Genomic DNA, 15,144 nt, shown 5'->3' on the forward strand with positions numbered 1-15,144 from the left:
CCATTTGCCTTGCTGTTCAATTCTTGAAATCAAATTAGAGGGGGTGGGGTAAATTAGGAAAGGAAGTAATGATTGAGATTGTGCTTTTTTACTATTGTTCTGATAATTTCCTACTCTTCCATTTTTTCCATCAATTTATTATATTCTTTTATTAATCAGAAATAAAATAACAATAAAAAAGCCCCAGGATAAGAGGGAAAAAAGACCCAGCCACCTGTTTCTGCTGCTGAGTCATTAGATAAATATAGACCCTCCAGGCAGACACATTTTTGGAAGTTTAAAACATACAGGGCAACTGGAGGCTACTACCCTTCTGAGGAGCCCCTAGGCAAGTGAAGCCCTTTCGTTAGGTGAACTACTGAGGCCATAATCCAACAGCACTTTGCCCTTAGACTTTCAGATCTCAAAAATCAGTCATAAAACTGCTAGTTTGATCTCAGTATCATGCTCTGTCAGTTTGTACTATACAGTTTTATTTCTTTATTTCCTGTATCCAAAAGATCCCACCTTTCCTCAATACTCTTATTGAGAATCAAATAGTTTTTCATTTCTCCCAGACACCGTCATCTTATTTATGTTTTCTTAGACCTCATTCAGCCACACTGAGGAATTAGGACTAACAGAAACTGGCCATATTACCAAATTTTTTGTTGCTAAGGATTTTGGTACTAATCTAAGTGGATTAGTTGTTGTTGATATGTTAGTTTGAAACATATACAACAGAAAGAGGAATGTGTTCTTTTTAAATATTTATTTAAATTAATTTAATTAACATGCTGTATTATTAGTTTCAGAGGTAGAATTCAGTGATTCATCACTTGCATACAACACCCAGTGCTCTTACTTCAAGTGCCCTCCTTAATACCCATCACCCAGTTACCCCATTCCCCCACCCACCTCCCTTCCAGCAACCCTTAGTTTGTTCCCTAAAGTGTCTCTTACGGTTTGCCTCCCTCTGTTCCTATTTTATTTTTCCTTCCCTTCCTCTATGTTCATCTATTTTGTTTCTTAAATTCCACATATGAGTGAAATCATAAAGTATTTGTCTTTTTCTGACTGACTTATTTACTTAGCATAATGCCCTCTAGTTCCATCCATGTCGTTGCTAATGGCAAAATTTCATTCTTTTTGATGGCTGAGTAATATTCCATTATATATATGGTGTGTGTGTGCATATATATATATATATGAATATTGGTTATATATGTGATATCTTTATCCATTCTCTACATATAATATATATTGGTATATATATATTACACATGTATAATAGATATATCAATATCTATCTATTATATATCTATATGTCTATATCTATATAGAATGGATAAAGATACCACATCTTTATCCATTCATCTTTCAATGGACATCTGGGTTTTTTACATATTTTGGCTATTGTGGACATTGCTGCTATAATCATTAGGGTGCATGTGCCCCTTCGAATCACTATGTTTGTATCTTTGGGGTAAACAGCCAGTAGTGCAATTGCTGGGTCATAGGGTAGCTCTATTTTTAACTTTTTGAGGAACCTCCATACTATCTTCCAGAGTGGCTGCACCAGTTTGCATTCCCACCAACAGTGCAAGAGGGACCCCCCCTTTCTCTGCATCTTCACCAACATCTGTTGTTTCCTGAGTTGTTAATTTTAGCCATTCTGACAGATGTGAGGAGGTATCTCATTGTGGTTTTGATTTGGATTTCCCTGATGCCAAGTGATGTTGAGCGTTTTTTAATATGTCTGTTGGCCATGTGTATGTCTTTTTTAGAGAAATGTCTGTTCATTTGTTCTACCCATTTCCTGACTGGATTTTTTTGGGGGGGTTTGGGTGTTGAGTTTGATAAGTTCTTTATAGATTTTGGATACTAGCCCTTTATCTGATACGACATTTGCAAATATCTTCTCCCATTCTATAGGTTGCCTTTTAGTTTTGTTGACTGTTTCCTTTGCAAAAAGAAATGTGTTCTTAAAACTTATGAAAAGTTGCCACTAACCAGTTTGATGTAAATGATTCCAGAAAATACTTAAAAGAAAGAGAAGAGGTCTTAAGAGTGCAGCATTGTTGTCGCAGTTATTACAAAATGCTAAGTTGTGATAAAAGCATAAGATTTATTGATGGGGTGGGGAATTCCTGAATCCTCTGTGAACAGCTTTTCATGCAGATGGTTAGACTCATGGTTTTCAGCTGGCTGGAAGGATCCAGGTGCTGAAGATTTTAGCATTGTGGTAAGACGCATAGCTTTGAGCAGATCCGAGTTTGAATTAATTGCATTTACTTACGTATTGTATAACCTTGGATCTAAAACTTGGATATTAAAACGTCCCTGTGTCTCATCTATAAAATGAGGCTAATGCTTCATAGAGCTGTTGGGATTAAATGATATAATTTATATAAAGCATTTAGTACATGACTGAAAAATACCAAGTGCTCCAATAAATGACAGGTCTTAATGATTACCTCCTAAAGATCTCGGGAATCCTTCCAGTTTCCACTCTAGCTCTACTGCCACTCCCCTAATGCAAACAGCCATAAACTTCGGGACAGCCACAACATTTACTGGTCTCTTTGCCTTACATCTTGCTATTTTCCAATAGGATGATAATTCCAAGTAACAGATATGATCATATCACTGCCCTGAATTATTTTATTTCATCCTCCAACAATCTTACTAGATAGGAACGTCTTTAGTTGATCTTCTGAACATTTCATGGAATACATCTCCATTTCCTTTTTAAAGATTTATTTGTTTATTATTTTAGATAGAGAGTGAGGAGGAAGGGCAGAGGGAGAGGGAGAGAGAGAATCTTAAGCAGACTCCCTGCTGAGTGCAGAACTATGGGGCTCTATCTCACAACCCTGAGATCATGACCTGAGCCTACCTGAGCGGAAACCAAGAGTTGGATGCTTAACCAACTGAGCTACCCAGGTGTTCCTACATCTCCATTTCTGTTTCTTTTTTTTTTTTTTTAAAGATTTTATTTATTTATTTTGACAGAGAGAAAGAGGGAGCACAAGCAGGGGGAGGGGCAGGCAGAGGGAGAAGCAGGCTCCCCCTGAGTAAGAAACCCAATGCAGGACTCGATCCCAGTATCCTGGGATCATGACCTCAGCCGAAGGCAGATGCCTAACCGACTGAGCCACCCAGGCATCCCTCTACATCTCCATTTCTAAGTAAAAGCTTGTATGAAAATACATGCAAATGCAAGCAAAGTAAGATATTGAGTTAGATTTGACTTGTTTGCCTAGTATTGACTGATGGGACTCACAAGTGAGGACAAAGAGGCATTATGTATCATAAAAAGAACTCCAACAATTGGGACCAGATACCTTCAAAAAAGCTTGCCAAAAGGCATCCAAGCCAGCTCTACTACCTACAACAATCATCCTAGTCTTCCCTCCCCCAAGTCATTATAAGGAGACAGGTAAGGGTAAGAGGTAAAGAGATGTGGGAACCATTGACTTTGCAGGGAGGTCATTGTTGTTCATAATAACAACAACAGTGATACTTACAACTTTTTTAATACTTCTTATGTACTGCCTAATTCTTCTAAGCACTTTTCATATACTAACTAAATTAATACTTATAATGTTATTATTAGGAAACTAAGGAGTACAGAGGTTAAGTAGCTTGCCCAAAGTCACAGAGTAAATAGTGGATATAGAATTTTTTTTATTATGTTATGTTAATCACCATAGATTACATCATTAGTTTTTGATGTAGTGTTCCATGATTCATTATTTGTGTATAACACCCAGTGCTCCATTCATTACGTGCCCTCTTTAATACCCATCACCAGGTTAACCCATCCCCCCTACCCCCCTCCCCTCTAGAACCCTCAGTTTGTTTCTCAGAGTCCATGGTCTCTCATGGTTCGTCTCGCCCTCCAATTTCCCTGTGGATATGGAATTTTAACTAAGGTACTATGACTCCAGGGTTGGCACATGGTGAAAGTCAATTCTATCACTTTTTCATGGATGAGAGCAAGAGTATAGATTCTTCCCTCTTTTAAACCAAGTGGAGGTGGAAACTCCAAGAGAATCACATACAGAGAGAGGTCTGTGAGAAGGGGATACTGCTGTACAATCCCAGTTAGATCACTGTGTATCCTGTTGATCCAAAAGAGATGGCAAGGTGAAAATAGAGACATAGTGTACTCCTACCTTTGCTATGGCAGGATGGGTGAATTTTCCTGTGGGTTAGGTGGACACCTGGCTGACTTGCTGGTTCCTTTTCCAATATGACTTTACATCGGGTGAAGGAAATCTATAAGCAACCTGTTCTAGAATTGTACAAAATATGCTAAAATAAACCAAATGACAAAAGTTATGGGCAGACTGGGATCAGGCATATACTCCTGCTTTGAAGAACCAGATAACTAGACAAATATATCAAACAACTACAATTGTTTTCAGACTCTGTACAACTGAAAGCACAATGGTGTGGTCCCTGACAGAAGAGAAAGAATCAGGGTGAGATCTATGATTGCTTTGGACTTTGACTAATGGTACCCACTTGTACTGACCGATTTAAGGGATAAATAGACAAAAATAGTAAGAAATTTTGATATACCACTTTCAATAATAGAATAAGCAAGCAAAAGTTAAAGGAGATGGAACCTACCAGCTAGACCTTATTATATATATGCCATATGCTAAGCAATTAAAAAGCTTCAATAGAATTTTTAAAAGATTGACACTATAAAAAATATATTCTGTGATCACAACAGAGTGAAATTAGAAATTAATAATGGAAAGAAATTTGGACGAATGGATAAAGAAACTGTGGTCCATATATACAATGGAGTATTACTCAGCCATCAGAAAGGATGAATACCCACCATTTGCATCGACATGGATGGAACTGGAGGGGATTATGCTAAGTGAAATAAGTCAAGCAAAGAAAGTCAATTACATGGTTTCACTTATATGTGGAACATAAGTAATAGCATGGAGGACATTAGGAGAAGAAAGGGGGAAATGAAGGGGGGGAATCAGAGAGGGAGACGAACCATGAGAGACTATGGACTCCGGGAAACAAACTGAGGGTTTCAGGGGGAGGGGGTGGGGTGATGGGTTAGCTCGGTGATGGGTATTAAGGAGGGCACGTATTGCATGGAGCCCTGGGTGTTATACGCAAATAATGAATCATGGAACACTACATCAAAAACTAATGATGTACTGTATGGTGGTTAACATAACATACCAAAATAAAATAAAAATAAAAATAAAAATAAAAAAATAAAAAATAAAAGACATTTGGATATTCATCCTTTCTGATGGCTGCGTAATATTCCATTGTATATATGGACTACATCTTCTTTATCCATTCATCTGTTGAAGGGCATCTCGGCTCTTTCCACAGTTTGGCTATTGTGGACATTGCTGCTATGAACATTGGGGTGCATATGGCCCTTCTTTTCACTACATCTGTGTCTTTGGGGTAAATACCCAGGAGTGCAATTGCTGGGTCATAGGATAGCTCTATTTTTAAATTTTTGAGGCACCTCCACACTGTTTTCCAAAGTGGCTGTACCAACTTGCATTCCCACCAACAGTGTAACAGGGTTCCCCTTTCTCCACAACCTCTCCAACATTGGTTGTTTCTTTCCCTGTCCATTTTTGCCATTCTAACTGGTGTAAGGTGGTATCTCAGTGTGGTTTTGATTTGAATTTCCCTAATGTCTAATGATGATGAACATTTTTTCATGTGTCTGTTAGCCATTTGTATGTCTCCTTCAGAGAAGTGTCTGTTCATGTCTTCTGCCCATTTTTTGACTTTTATTTGTTTTTTGGGTGTTCAGTTTGAGAAGTTCTTTATGGGTCTTGGAAATCAGCGCTTTGTCTGTAGTGTCATTTGCAAATATCTTCTCCCATTCTGTGGGTTGCCTCTTTGTTTTGTTGACTGTTTCCTTTGCTGTGCAGGAGCTTTTTATCTTGATGAAGTCCCAAAAGTTCATTTTTGCTTTTGTTTTACCAGCCTATGGAGATGTATCTTGAAAGAAGTTGCTGTGGCCGATGTCGAAGAGGTTACTGCCTATGTTCTCCTCTAGGATTTTGATGGATTCCTGTCTCACATTGAGGTCTTTCATCCATTTTGAGTTTATCTTTGTGTATGGTGTTAGAGAATGGTCGAGTTTCATTCTTCTGGATATAGCTGTCCAATTTTCAGCCATCAGAAAGGATGAATACCCAACTTTTACATCAACATGGATGGGGACTGGAGGAGATTATGCTATGTGAAATAAGTCAAGCAGAGAAAGTCAATTACCATATGGTTTCACTTATTTGTGGAACATAAGGAATAGCATGGAGGTCATTGGGAGAGGGAAAGGAAAAATGAAGGGGGGGAAATCAGAGGGGGAGACGAACCATGAGAGACTATGGACTCCGAGAAACAAACTGAGGGTTTTAGAGGGGAGGGGGGTGGGGGGATGGCTTAGCCCGGTGATGGGTATTAAGGAGGGCATGTACTCCATGGAGCACTAGGTTTTATACGAAAACAATGAATCATGGATCACTACATCAAAAGCTAATAATGTATTGTATGGTGACTAACATAATAAAAATAAAAATAAAAGAAATTTGGGAAGCTGAAAATATGTAGAAATTAAACAACACAATTTGAAATAATGAATGTCATAAGAAATCACAGGGAAATTAGGAAATAATTTGACACAAATGAAAATTAACTCACAACATACCATGACTTACGGGATTCATGTAAAATAGTGCTTAAAGTGAAATTTATATTTGCGTACATACATTGAAAAGAAAGAAAGATCTCAAAGCAGTACCTTCCACCTCATGAAATGAGAAAAAGAAGAGTGTAGTAAATCCAAAGGAACCAGAAGGAAGGAGATAATAAGGATTCGAGCAGAAATCAATGAAACAGAAAAGAGGAAAAAATAGAGAAATTCAACAAAACCAAAAATTGTTTCTTGAAAAAGAACAACAAAATTGACAGACTTTTAGTTAGACTGATTAAGAAAAAAAAAGAGAGAGGAGACTGTATTTACTAAAATCAGGAATGAAAGAGCAGCCACCGCTACTGCCTTTACAGAAATTTTAGGAAAAAACTGTAAGGGAATATACTATAAACAACTGCATGCCATTTAATTAAATAAATCGATGAAATTATCAAATTCCTAGAAAGACACAAACTACCAAAACAAACCCAAGAAGAAACAGAAAACCTGAATAGATTGATAACAAATAAATTGACGTAGTAATTTTAAAACTTCCCAATAAAAAAAAAAATCTCAAATGACTATACCAGTAAATTTTACCAAACATCTGAAAAGACATAATACCAATTCTTCCAAAAAGTGAAAAAGGAGAGGACATTTCCCCGATGCATTCTAAGTGGTCAATATCGCCCTGATCCCAAAACCAGACAAAGACATCACAAGAAAACTACAGGTCAATAACTTTTATGATATAGATGCAAATATCCTCAATAAAATACTAGCAAGCTGAATTTAGAAACACATAAAAAGAATTATATACCATGACCGAGCAGAGTTAATCTCAAGAAAGTCAGTATATGTATACACCATAGTAGTAAAATAAAAAACCCCACCACATTACCATTTCATGCCATTTCATTTCAGTGAACTGCACAAAGTTTTTAAAAAATACAACAGCTCTTCATAATAATAAAGAAAACTCTCAAAAAAAGTAGGAATAGAGGGACCATCCTCAACCTGATGAAGGACATAAAGAAAAACCCACAGTTAGGGACGCCTGGGTGGCTCAGTCGGTTAAGCGTCTGCCATCAGCTCAGGTCATGATCCCAGGATCCTGAAATCGAGTCCCACATTGGGCTCCCTGTTCCGCAGGGAGCCTGCTTCTCCCTCTCCCTCTGCTGCTTCCCCTGCTAGTGCTCTCTCTCTGTGTCAAATAAATGAATAAAATCTTAAAAAAAAAAAAGAAAAACCCACAGTTAACATTACAGTTGGTGGCAAAAGACCGGATGCTTTCTTCCTATGAGCAGGAGCAAGACATAGATGCCTGCTTTCACCACTTCTAGTCAGTACTGTACTGGAGGTTTCTGACAGGGCAATTAGGCAAAAACATGAAATCAAAAGGATCCAGATTGGAAAGGGAGAAGTAAATCCATCTCTATTTGCAGGCAACATGATCTTATACATAGAACCCCCCCCCAAAAAAAAATCCATAAGAAAGCTACCAGAACTAATAAATGAATTCAAAACTGCGGAGTATATAGATCAACACACAAAACCAGTAGTGTTTATATACACCTATGATGAACAATCTGAAAAGGAAATTAAGGAAACAACTCTATTTACAGTATCATCAAAAAGAATAAAATACTTCAGAAAATATTTAACAAAAAAGTGCAAAAATTATGTTCTGAAAATTACAAAGAATTATTGAAATACATTAAAGACCTAAATAAATGGAAAGACATTGCATATTCATGGATTGGAAGATTAAATTGTTAAAATGGCAATACTCCTCAAAGAGATCTACAGATTCAATGCAATCCCTACCAAAAGTTTAATGAGCTTTAAAAAGTTGGGGCACCTGGGTGGCTCAGTCGGTTAAGCATCTGCCTTCGGCTCAGGTCATGATCCCGGGGTCCTAGGATCAAGTCCCGCATCGGGCTCCCTGCTCAATGGGGAGTCTGCTTCTTCCTCTCCCCCTGCTCATGCTGGCGTGTGCACACTCACTCTCTCTCTCTCAAATAAGTAAAAAAAAAAAAAATGAAAAAGTAGATTTTCAGTTATATAATGGAATTGCAAGGAACCTAGAATAACCAAAATAATCTTGTCAAAGAAGAACAAAGATGGAGGAATTACACTTCCTGATTTCAAATCTTACTACAAGGCTATAATAATCAAAACAGGGTGGTACTGGCAAAGGATAGACATACAAGTCAACGGGACAGAATTGAAACTCCAGAAATAAACCCACATACTATGGTCATTTGATTTTTAGAGTGGCACCAAGATAATTTGATGGGGGAAAAATCGAATTTTCAACAAATGGTATTGAGAGAATTGGATAATGACTTGCAAGAGAAAAACCATATACAAAAATTAACCCCAAATGTATCACAGACCTAAATGTAAGAAACACAACTATAAAACCCTTAGAAGAGAACATAAGCATAAATCTTTGTGACCTTGGATTAAACAGTGGTTTCTTAGATATGACAACAAAAGCACAAAAAACTAAATTAAAAAAAAGATAAATCAGACAACTGCAAAATTAAAAACTTACTTTTCTGAGGATATCATCAGGAAAATGAAAAGATACTCAACAGAATATAAAAAAAATTTCTAATCATCTATCAGACAATGAGCTTGTATCTAAAATATATAAGGAGCTATTATACTGAATAATAAAAAGACAAACCAATTAAAAATAAGCAAATGATCTGAATAGATGTATATCCAAAAAAAGTATAAATATGGCTGACAAACAAATGAAATGATGTTCAACATCATGATAGTCATTAGGAAAATGCAAATCAAAACCACAATGAAATATCACTTTATACCCATTAGGGTGGCTAACCAACCAATGTTGATGAGGATGCAGAAAATTTGGGACTCATGCATTGCTGATGGGAATATAAAATGCTGCAGCTGCTTTGGAAAACATTTTGGCAGTTCCTCAAAAAGTTAAATATAGAATTAGTATATGACCTAGCAATTTTACTCCTAGGTATATACACAGAAAAATGAAAACATATGTCCACATAAAATTTGTTCATGAATGTTTATAATAGCCTTATTCATAATAGCCAAAACTTGGAAACAACTCAAACGTACATCAACTGATAAATGGATAATTATAATGTGGTAGATTGGTACAATGGAATATTATTTGGCAATAAAAATAAAGTACTAATACATGCTACAAAATGAATGAACCTTGAAAACAATACAGTAAGTGAAAGAAGACTGTCAAAAAGGACCACATTTTGTATGATTCCATTTCTATGAAATGTCCAGAATAGACAAATCTGTAGAGATGGAAATTACACTTGATCTTAGCCAAAAGGCCGAGAAGCAATATAGAGATAGAAATTAGATTAGTGGGGGGCGCCTGGGTGGCTCAGTTGGTTGGGTGACTGCCTTCGGCTCAGGTCATGATCCTGGAGTCCCGGGATCAAGTCCCGCATCGGGCTCCCTGCTCGGCAGGGAGTCTGCTTCTCCCTCTGACCCTCCTCCCTCTCATGCTCTCTGTCTCTCATTCTCTCTGTCTCAAATAAATAAATAAAATCTTTAAAAAAAAGAAATTAGATTAGTGGTTGCATAGTCTTGGGAGCTTGGGGAGAAATAGGGAGTTACTTCAAGTAGGTTTCCTTTAGAGGTAATTAAAATGTTCTAACATGGATTGTAGTAATAGTTGCACTATTCTGTGAACATATTAAAAAAAGCATTGACTTATACACTTTAAATTGGAGAATTAAATGATATATGAATTATATCTCAATAAAGTTTTTATTTAAGAGAGATCGATGAACACATGGCAATAGAAACTATTGAAATTGCATCACAGTAAAAAATAAATGAGGAGTGGATCAATATAAAGCAGTATAACTGGAAATAAGACTCAGACAAAGAAGAAAGTGTGTGAGACAAAATATATATTGAAAAATATAATGGCTGGAGTACCTGGGTGGCTCAGTCAGTTAAGCGTCCGACTCTTGATTTTGGTTCAGATCATGATCTCAGGGTTGTGAGATCAAACTGAGTGCAGAGTCTGCTTGAGATTCTCTGTCTCCCTCTGCCCCACCCCCAGCTCACGCTCTTTCTCTCTCTTTCTTAAATAAATTAAACCTTTTAAAAAAGAAAAATATAACGGCTGAAATAGTTCTAAATTTTATGATTATTGTAAACTCATAGACCCAAGAAGCATAATAAACCTTCAGTAGGATAAACAAAAAGAATGTCACATCACTCCCATGTTCACTGCAGCATTATTTACATAGCCAAGCTATGGAAACAAACTAAGTGTTCATCAATGGATGAATAAATAAAGAAAATGTGGTATATAAACACAATGGAATATTATTCAACTATAAAAATGAAAGAAATTCTGCCATCTGTGACAACATGGATGGACCTTGAGGGCATTATGCTAAGTGACATAAGTTAGAGAAAGGCAAATATGATATCATCTTACTTATATGTGGAATATTAAAAAAACAAAATACAAAAACCCACCAAACTCATAAATACAGACAACGGATTGGTGGTTGCCAGAGGCATGGGTGGGGGGGGTAAGTGAGCAAAATGGGTGAAAATAGTCAAAAAGAAGTCAAAACTTCCAGTCATAAAATAAAAATGTCCTAGGGATAATGTACAGCATGGTGACTATAGTTAATAATACTGTATTGTGGAAAAAAAGAATGTAAAACATCTCATTCTTATTTTGATTACATGTTGAAATGATTGCATATTGTATATAAGGGGTAAATAAAATGTTATTAAAATGAAAAAAATGCTGTATTGTGTATTTTAAAGTTGCTAAGTGAGTAGATCTTAGAAGTTCTCATCCAAAGAAAAAAATCTGTATCCTGTCCTCATTGGTCAGTTTCCCCACTGAGCTGGTGGAGTGAGGTTTTAGCACTTTGTGAGCAAGATGATTCACTGGTAGTTGTTGGAAGTGGTTATAGGGGAAAAAAAGAATGGGCATGACAAAGAAAAAAATTGTAACTATGTGTGTTGATGAATGTTAACTAGACTTACTGTGGTATTATTTTGCAAAAACCAGTATCAAATCATTATGTTATACACCTGGAACTAATATAATGTTATATGTCAATTATATCTGCACTTAAAAAAGAATGCCACATCAAAGTACATCATAATCAAAATCCTGAAAAGCTAGAGCTACTAAGAGAAAATCTGAATAGAAACCACAGAAAAAGCTTATGTTATAGACAAAAATATAAATGTAAGCATGACTCCACACAACATCAGAATTTATAAGAAGACAATGAAATGACATCTTTAAAAGACTGAAAGAAAAAATGTAAACTGAGAATCTATATCCAGTGAAAATATCCTTTAAAAATCAAGATGAATAAAGGCTTTTCTCAACAAACAAAAGGTCAATGTATTTGCCATGGTGCTACTATAAGAAATATTAAAGGGAGTTTTGAGGTGGAAGAAAAATGACATCTGCTGGAAATGTGCCTTTACATAGAAGAAAGAAGTATACAAGAAATGGCATATATGTGGTTATATACATAGGGGGTTTGGAGACCAAAGAAGAGCTAATTTAGCAGTTCAAGCTCAAAAGCCAACTGCTGGCAGAATTCCTTCTTGCCTGGGCGAGGTCAGTCTTTTGTTTCATTCAGGCCTTCAACTGATTAGATGAGGCCCACCCACATTATGGAGAGCAATGGCTTAAAGTCCACCAACTTAAATGTTAGTGTCATCCAAAAACACCCTCACAAAAACATTCAGAATAATGTCTCAGTCAATAGTAGAACCTACCATGGGAAGGAACAGTTAGAAAAATAGTTTATTTCGGGGTTCCTGGATGGCTCAGTTGGTGGAGCATGTGACTCTTGGTCTCAGGGTTGTGAGTTTGAGCCCCATGTTGGGTGTAGAGACTACTTAAAAGTAAAATCTTTTTTAAAAAAGAAAAATAGTGGGCGCCTGCGTGGCTCAGTCGGCTAAGTGTCTGCCTTCGGCTCAGGTCATGATCTCAGGGTCTTGGGATCGAGCCCCGCATCAGGCTCCCTGTTCAGCAGGGAGCCTGCTTCTCCCTCTCCCTCTGCCCCTCCCCCCTGCTTGTGCGTGCTCTCTCTCTCTCTCAAATAAATAAATAAAATCTTAAAAAAATATTTGACTTAATATTTTAATATGAAGGCTTTATTCCTCCTCTAACCAGAGTGTACTTTCTGTGCTATCTGGACTTGCATGAATAGCACTTACAGAGTATGTTCTCTGACTACAAAAAGTTAATTAGTTAAAAATAAGAAATAAAAGATATCTAGAAAAAAACACCAATGTTTTAAATGACACTTGTGAATAATCCATGGGTCAAAAAAATTCAAGCCAAATTAGAAATATTTCAAACTCAGTGATAACATATTAGATTGGAGGATGTTGTTAAAACAATGCTTAGAGGAAAATCTATACTTTTAAATGCCTATATTAGAAGAGACATTTAAAATTGATGATCTAAATTTCCATCTACAGAAGTTAGAGAAAAAAAGGATATGGTATCCAAAGTAAATAGAAGCAAAGAAATAGTAAAGTAAGGCAGAAGACAATGAAATAGAAAACTGATTTTTTTAAAAAGCAGAAAAAACAACAAAGCCAAATATTGGTTCTTTGAAAATACTATAAGATCATTAAACTTCTAAGAAATGAATCAAGAAAAAAAGAAGTCACAAATTACCAATATCAGGGTTGAAATAAGGCTAGCACCACACTTTGTACAGACATAGTAAGGAAATATTGTGAGCAACTTTATGCCAATAAAGTCACTGACACAGATGAATAGATGAAATGGTAAAATTACTTGAAAAGCTTTCCAAACTAAAGAAGAAACAAAATTTGAGTAAATTTTTTTTAAAAGGAGGAAAAATATGTATTTTGCAAAAGAATCAGATTCTGGCTTTAACATATTCATGTATTTGTAAACTGATATTAAAATGCTCTCAAAAATGTTATTTAGGAAGGCACAATTTGGTAACATCAATTTTTCATTTATAGCTTTTTCTAAACAAGATCCCAAGAAACTGCCACTTTAATTTTTCCCCTCCAGTATTTTAAGTACTTCAAGGTTCAAACTGAACTGTAGGTAAAACTCTCATCCTCAAACTTAACTAAACTAAGAGTTAACAATACACTGGATAGTGAGTGGAATATGAAAGTACAGCCTACTTTATCAAAAGAGAAAAGTTCTTATGGTATTGGGTTTAGAGATTAGTAAAGAATTTGGGACAAAAGCTCTCATGACAGTGGAAAATTAGAGCTCTTGAAGTGGGTGGGCTTTTAATATCTAAGCTATAGAAACTAAATGCAGAAATATGAGATAACATTATAGTATCCTGAACATCAAAAAGTAACAGCTAAAGCACTACAAATAAGGTATGGTGATAACTGAGTTAGAAGAGCTCAGTTATCACTCTAGGCTAGAAACTAATCAGTAAAACTGTAATTTCTAATTTTAAAAGGTTTGACTTCATATTTAAATTTTTTACAGTATATAAACTATATACAATGTTTTCCTATAACAAACTATAATGCTCAAGTCTATAAAAAGAACAGTTAATTTCAGAAATGCTCAAAAGCCCCACTACTCCCCTTTCTCCTATTTATAAAAATCAACAATTTCAAAAATACTTCCAGCATAGAAATGCTCAGTGGTTCACCGAAAATGTCAAGCCCATATCGGTAGGCAGTTTCACATAATCTATTATGCTGTATTCTGTAATATCATATGGTCAAATACCCTACTGATTTATGAACATTTTTCATGGGCAAGAATAATTAAAGAAAATGGGATCAAGTTGACTATGTTACTATTCACTTTGAATACTAAATTGTGCTTGCATCCTAAAAGTTTAAATGAGCTGCAGTAAGAATAAGAATATAAATGCCCATTTGTACCATATACTAAAAATTAAAATCTTAAAAATAATAGAATGAAAATTAATTATGTTAATTGACAAATTAAAGATGAGAAGTAATAACAATTGGTGATGGCATATTTTAATCTTCTGTTAAAACTCTGAAGTTGTATTAAATTGCTAACCAAATTGAAGTAGAGGTAGACTCTAATGTCACTCCTTTCATGTGTCAGACTTAGGCCTCTCACTTTAACCTGTATGCATTTTTCCCCAATTATATAAACATGATTCAATTTGAAATGTTATGATAGAAAAATTAAAGGATCATTCAAATGGGTTGTTTTTTTTTTCTTACAAAATTCTTAATTCCTAGCTAAAAAAAAGGTACTTATAAAAATGTACATAATAATTCAATGTTCTTCCTGGGAGTCATAAATATATTTATTTTTCCTTCAACCATAGGAAAAAAGAAAAGTGGAGAAACTGCAAATATTATGAACAGTCATGTAATGAAGACACTGGAACGTATCTAGTAGAATAACATTTTGCCTTGGTGTCTGTCTAGTTTTCCTCTTT

The sequence above is a fragment of the Mirounga leonina genome, unplaced genomic scaffold (assembly GCF_011800145.1).
Source record: "Mirounga leonina isolate KUSES-001 unplaced genomic scaffold, KU_Mleo_1.0 Mir_101414, whole genome shotgun sequence".
In the NCBI taxonomy this organism is placed as follows: domain Eukaryota; kingdom Metazoa; phylum Chordata; class Mammalia; order Carnivora; family Phocidae; genus Mirounga; species Mirounga leonina.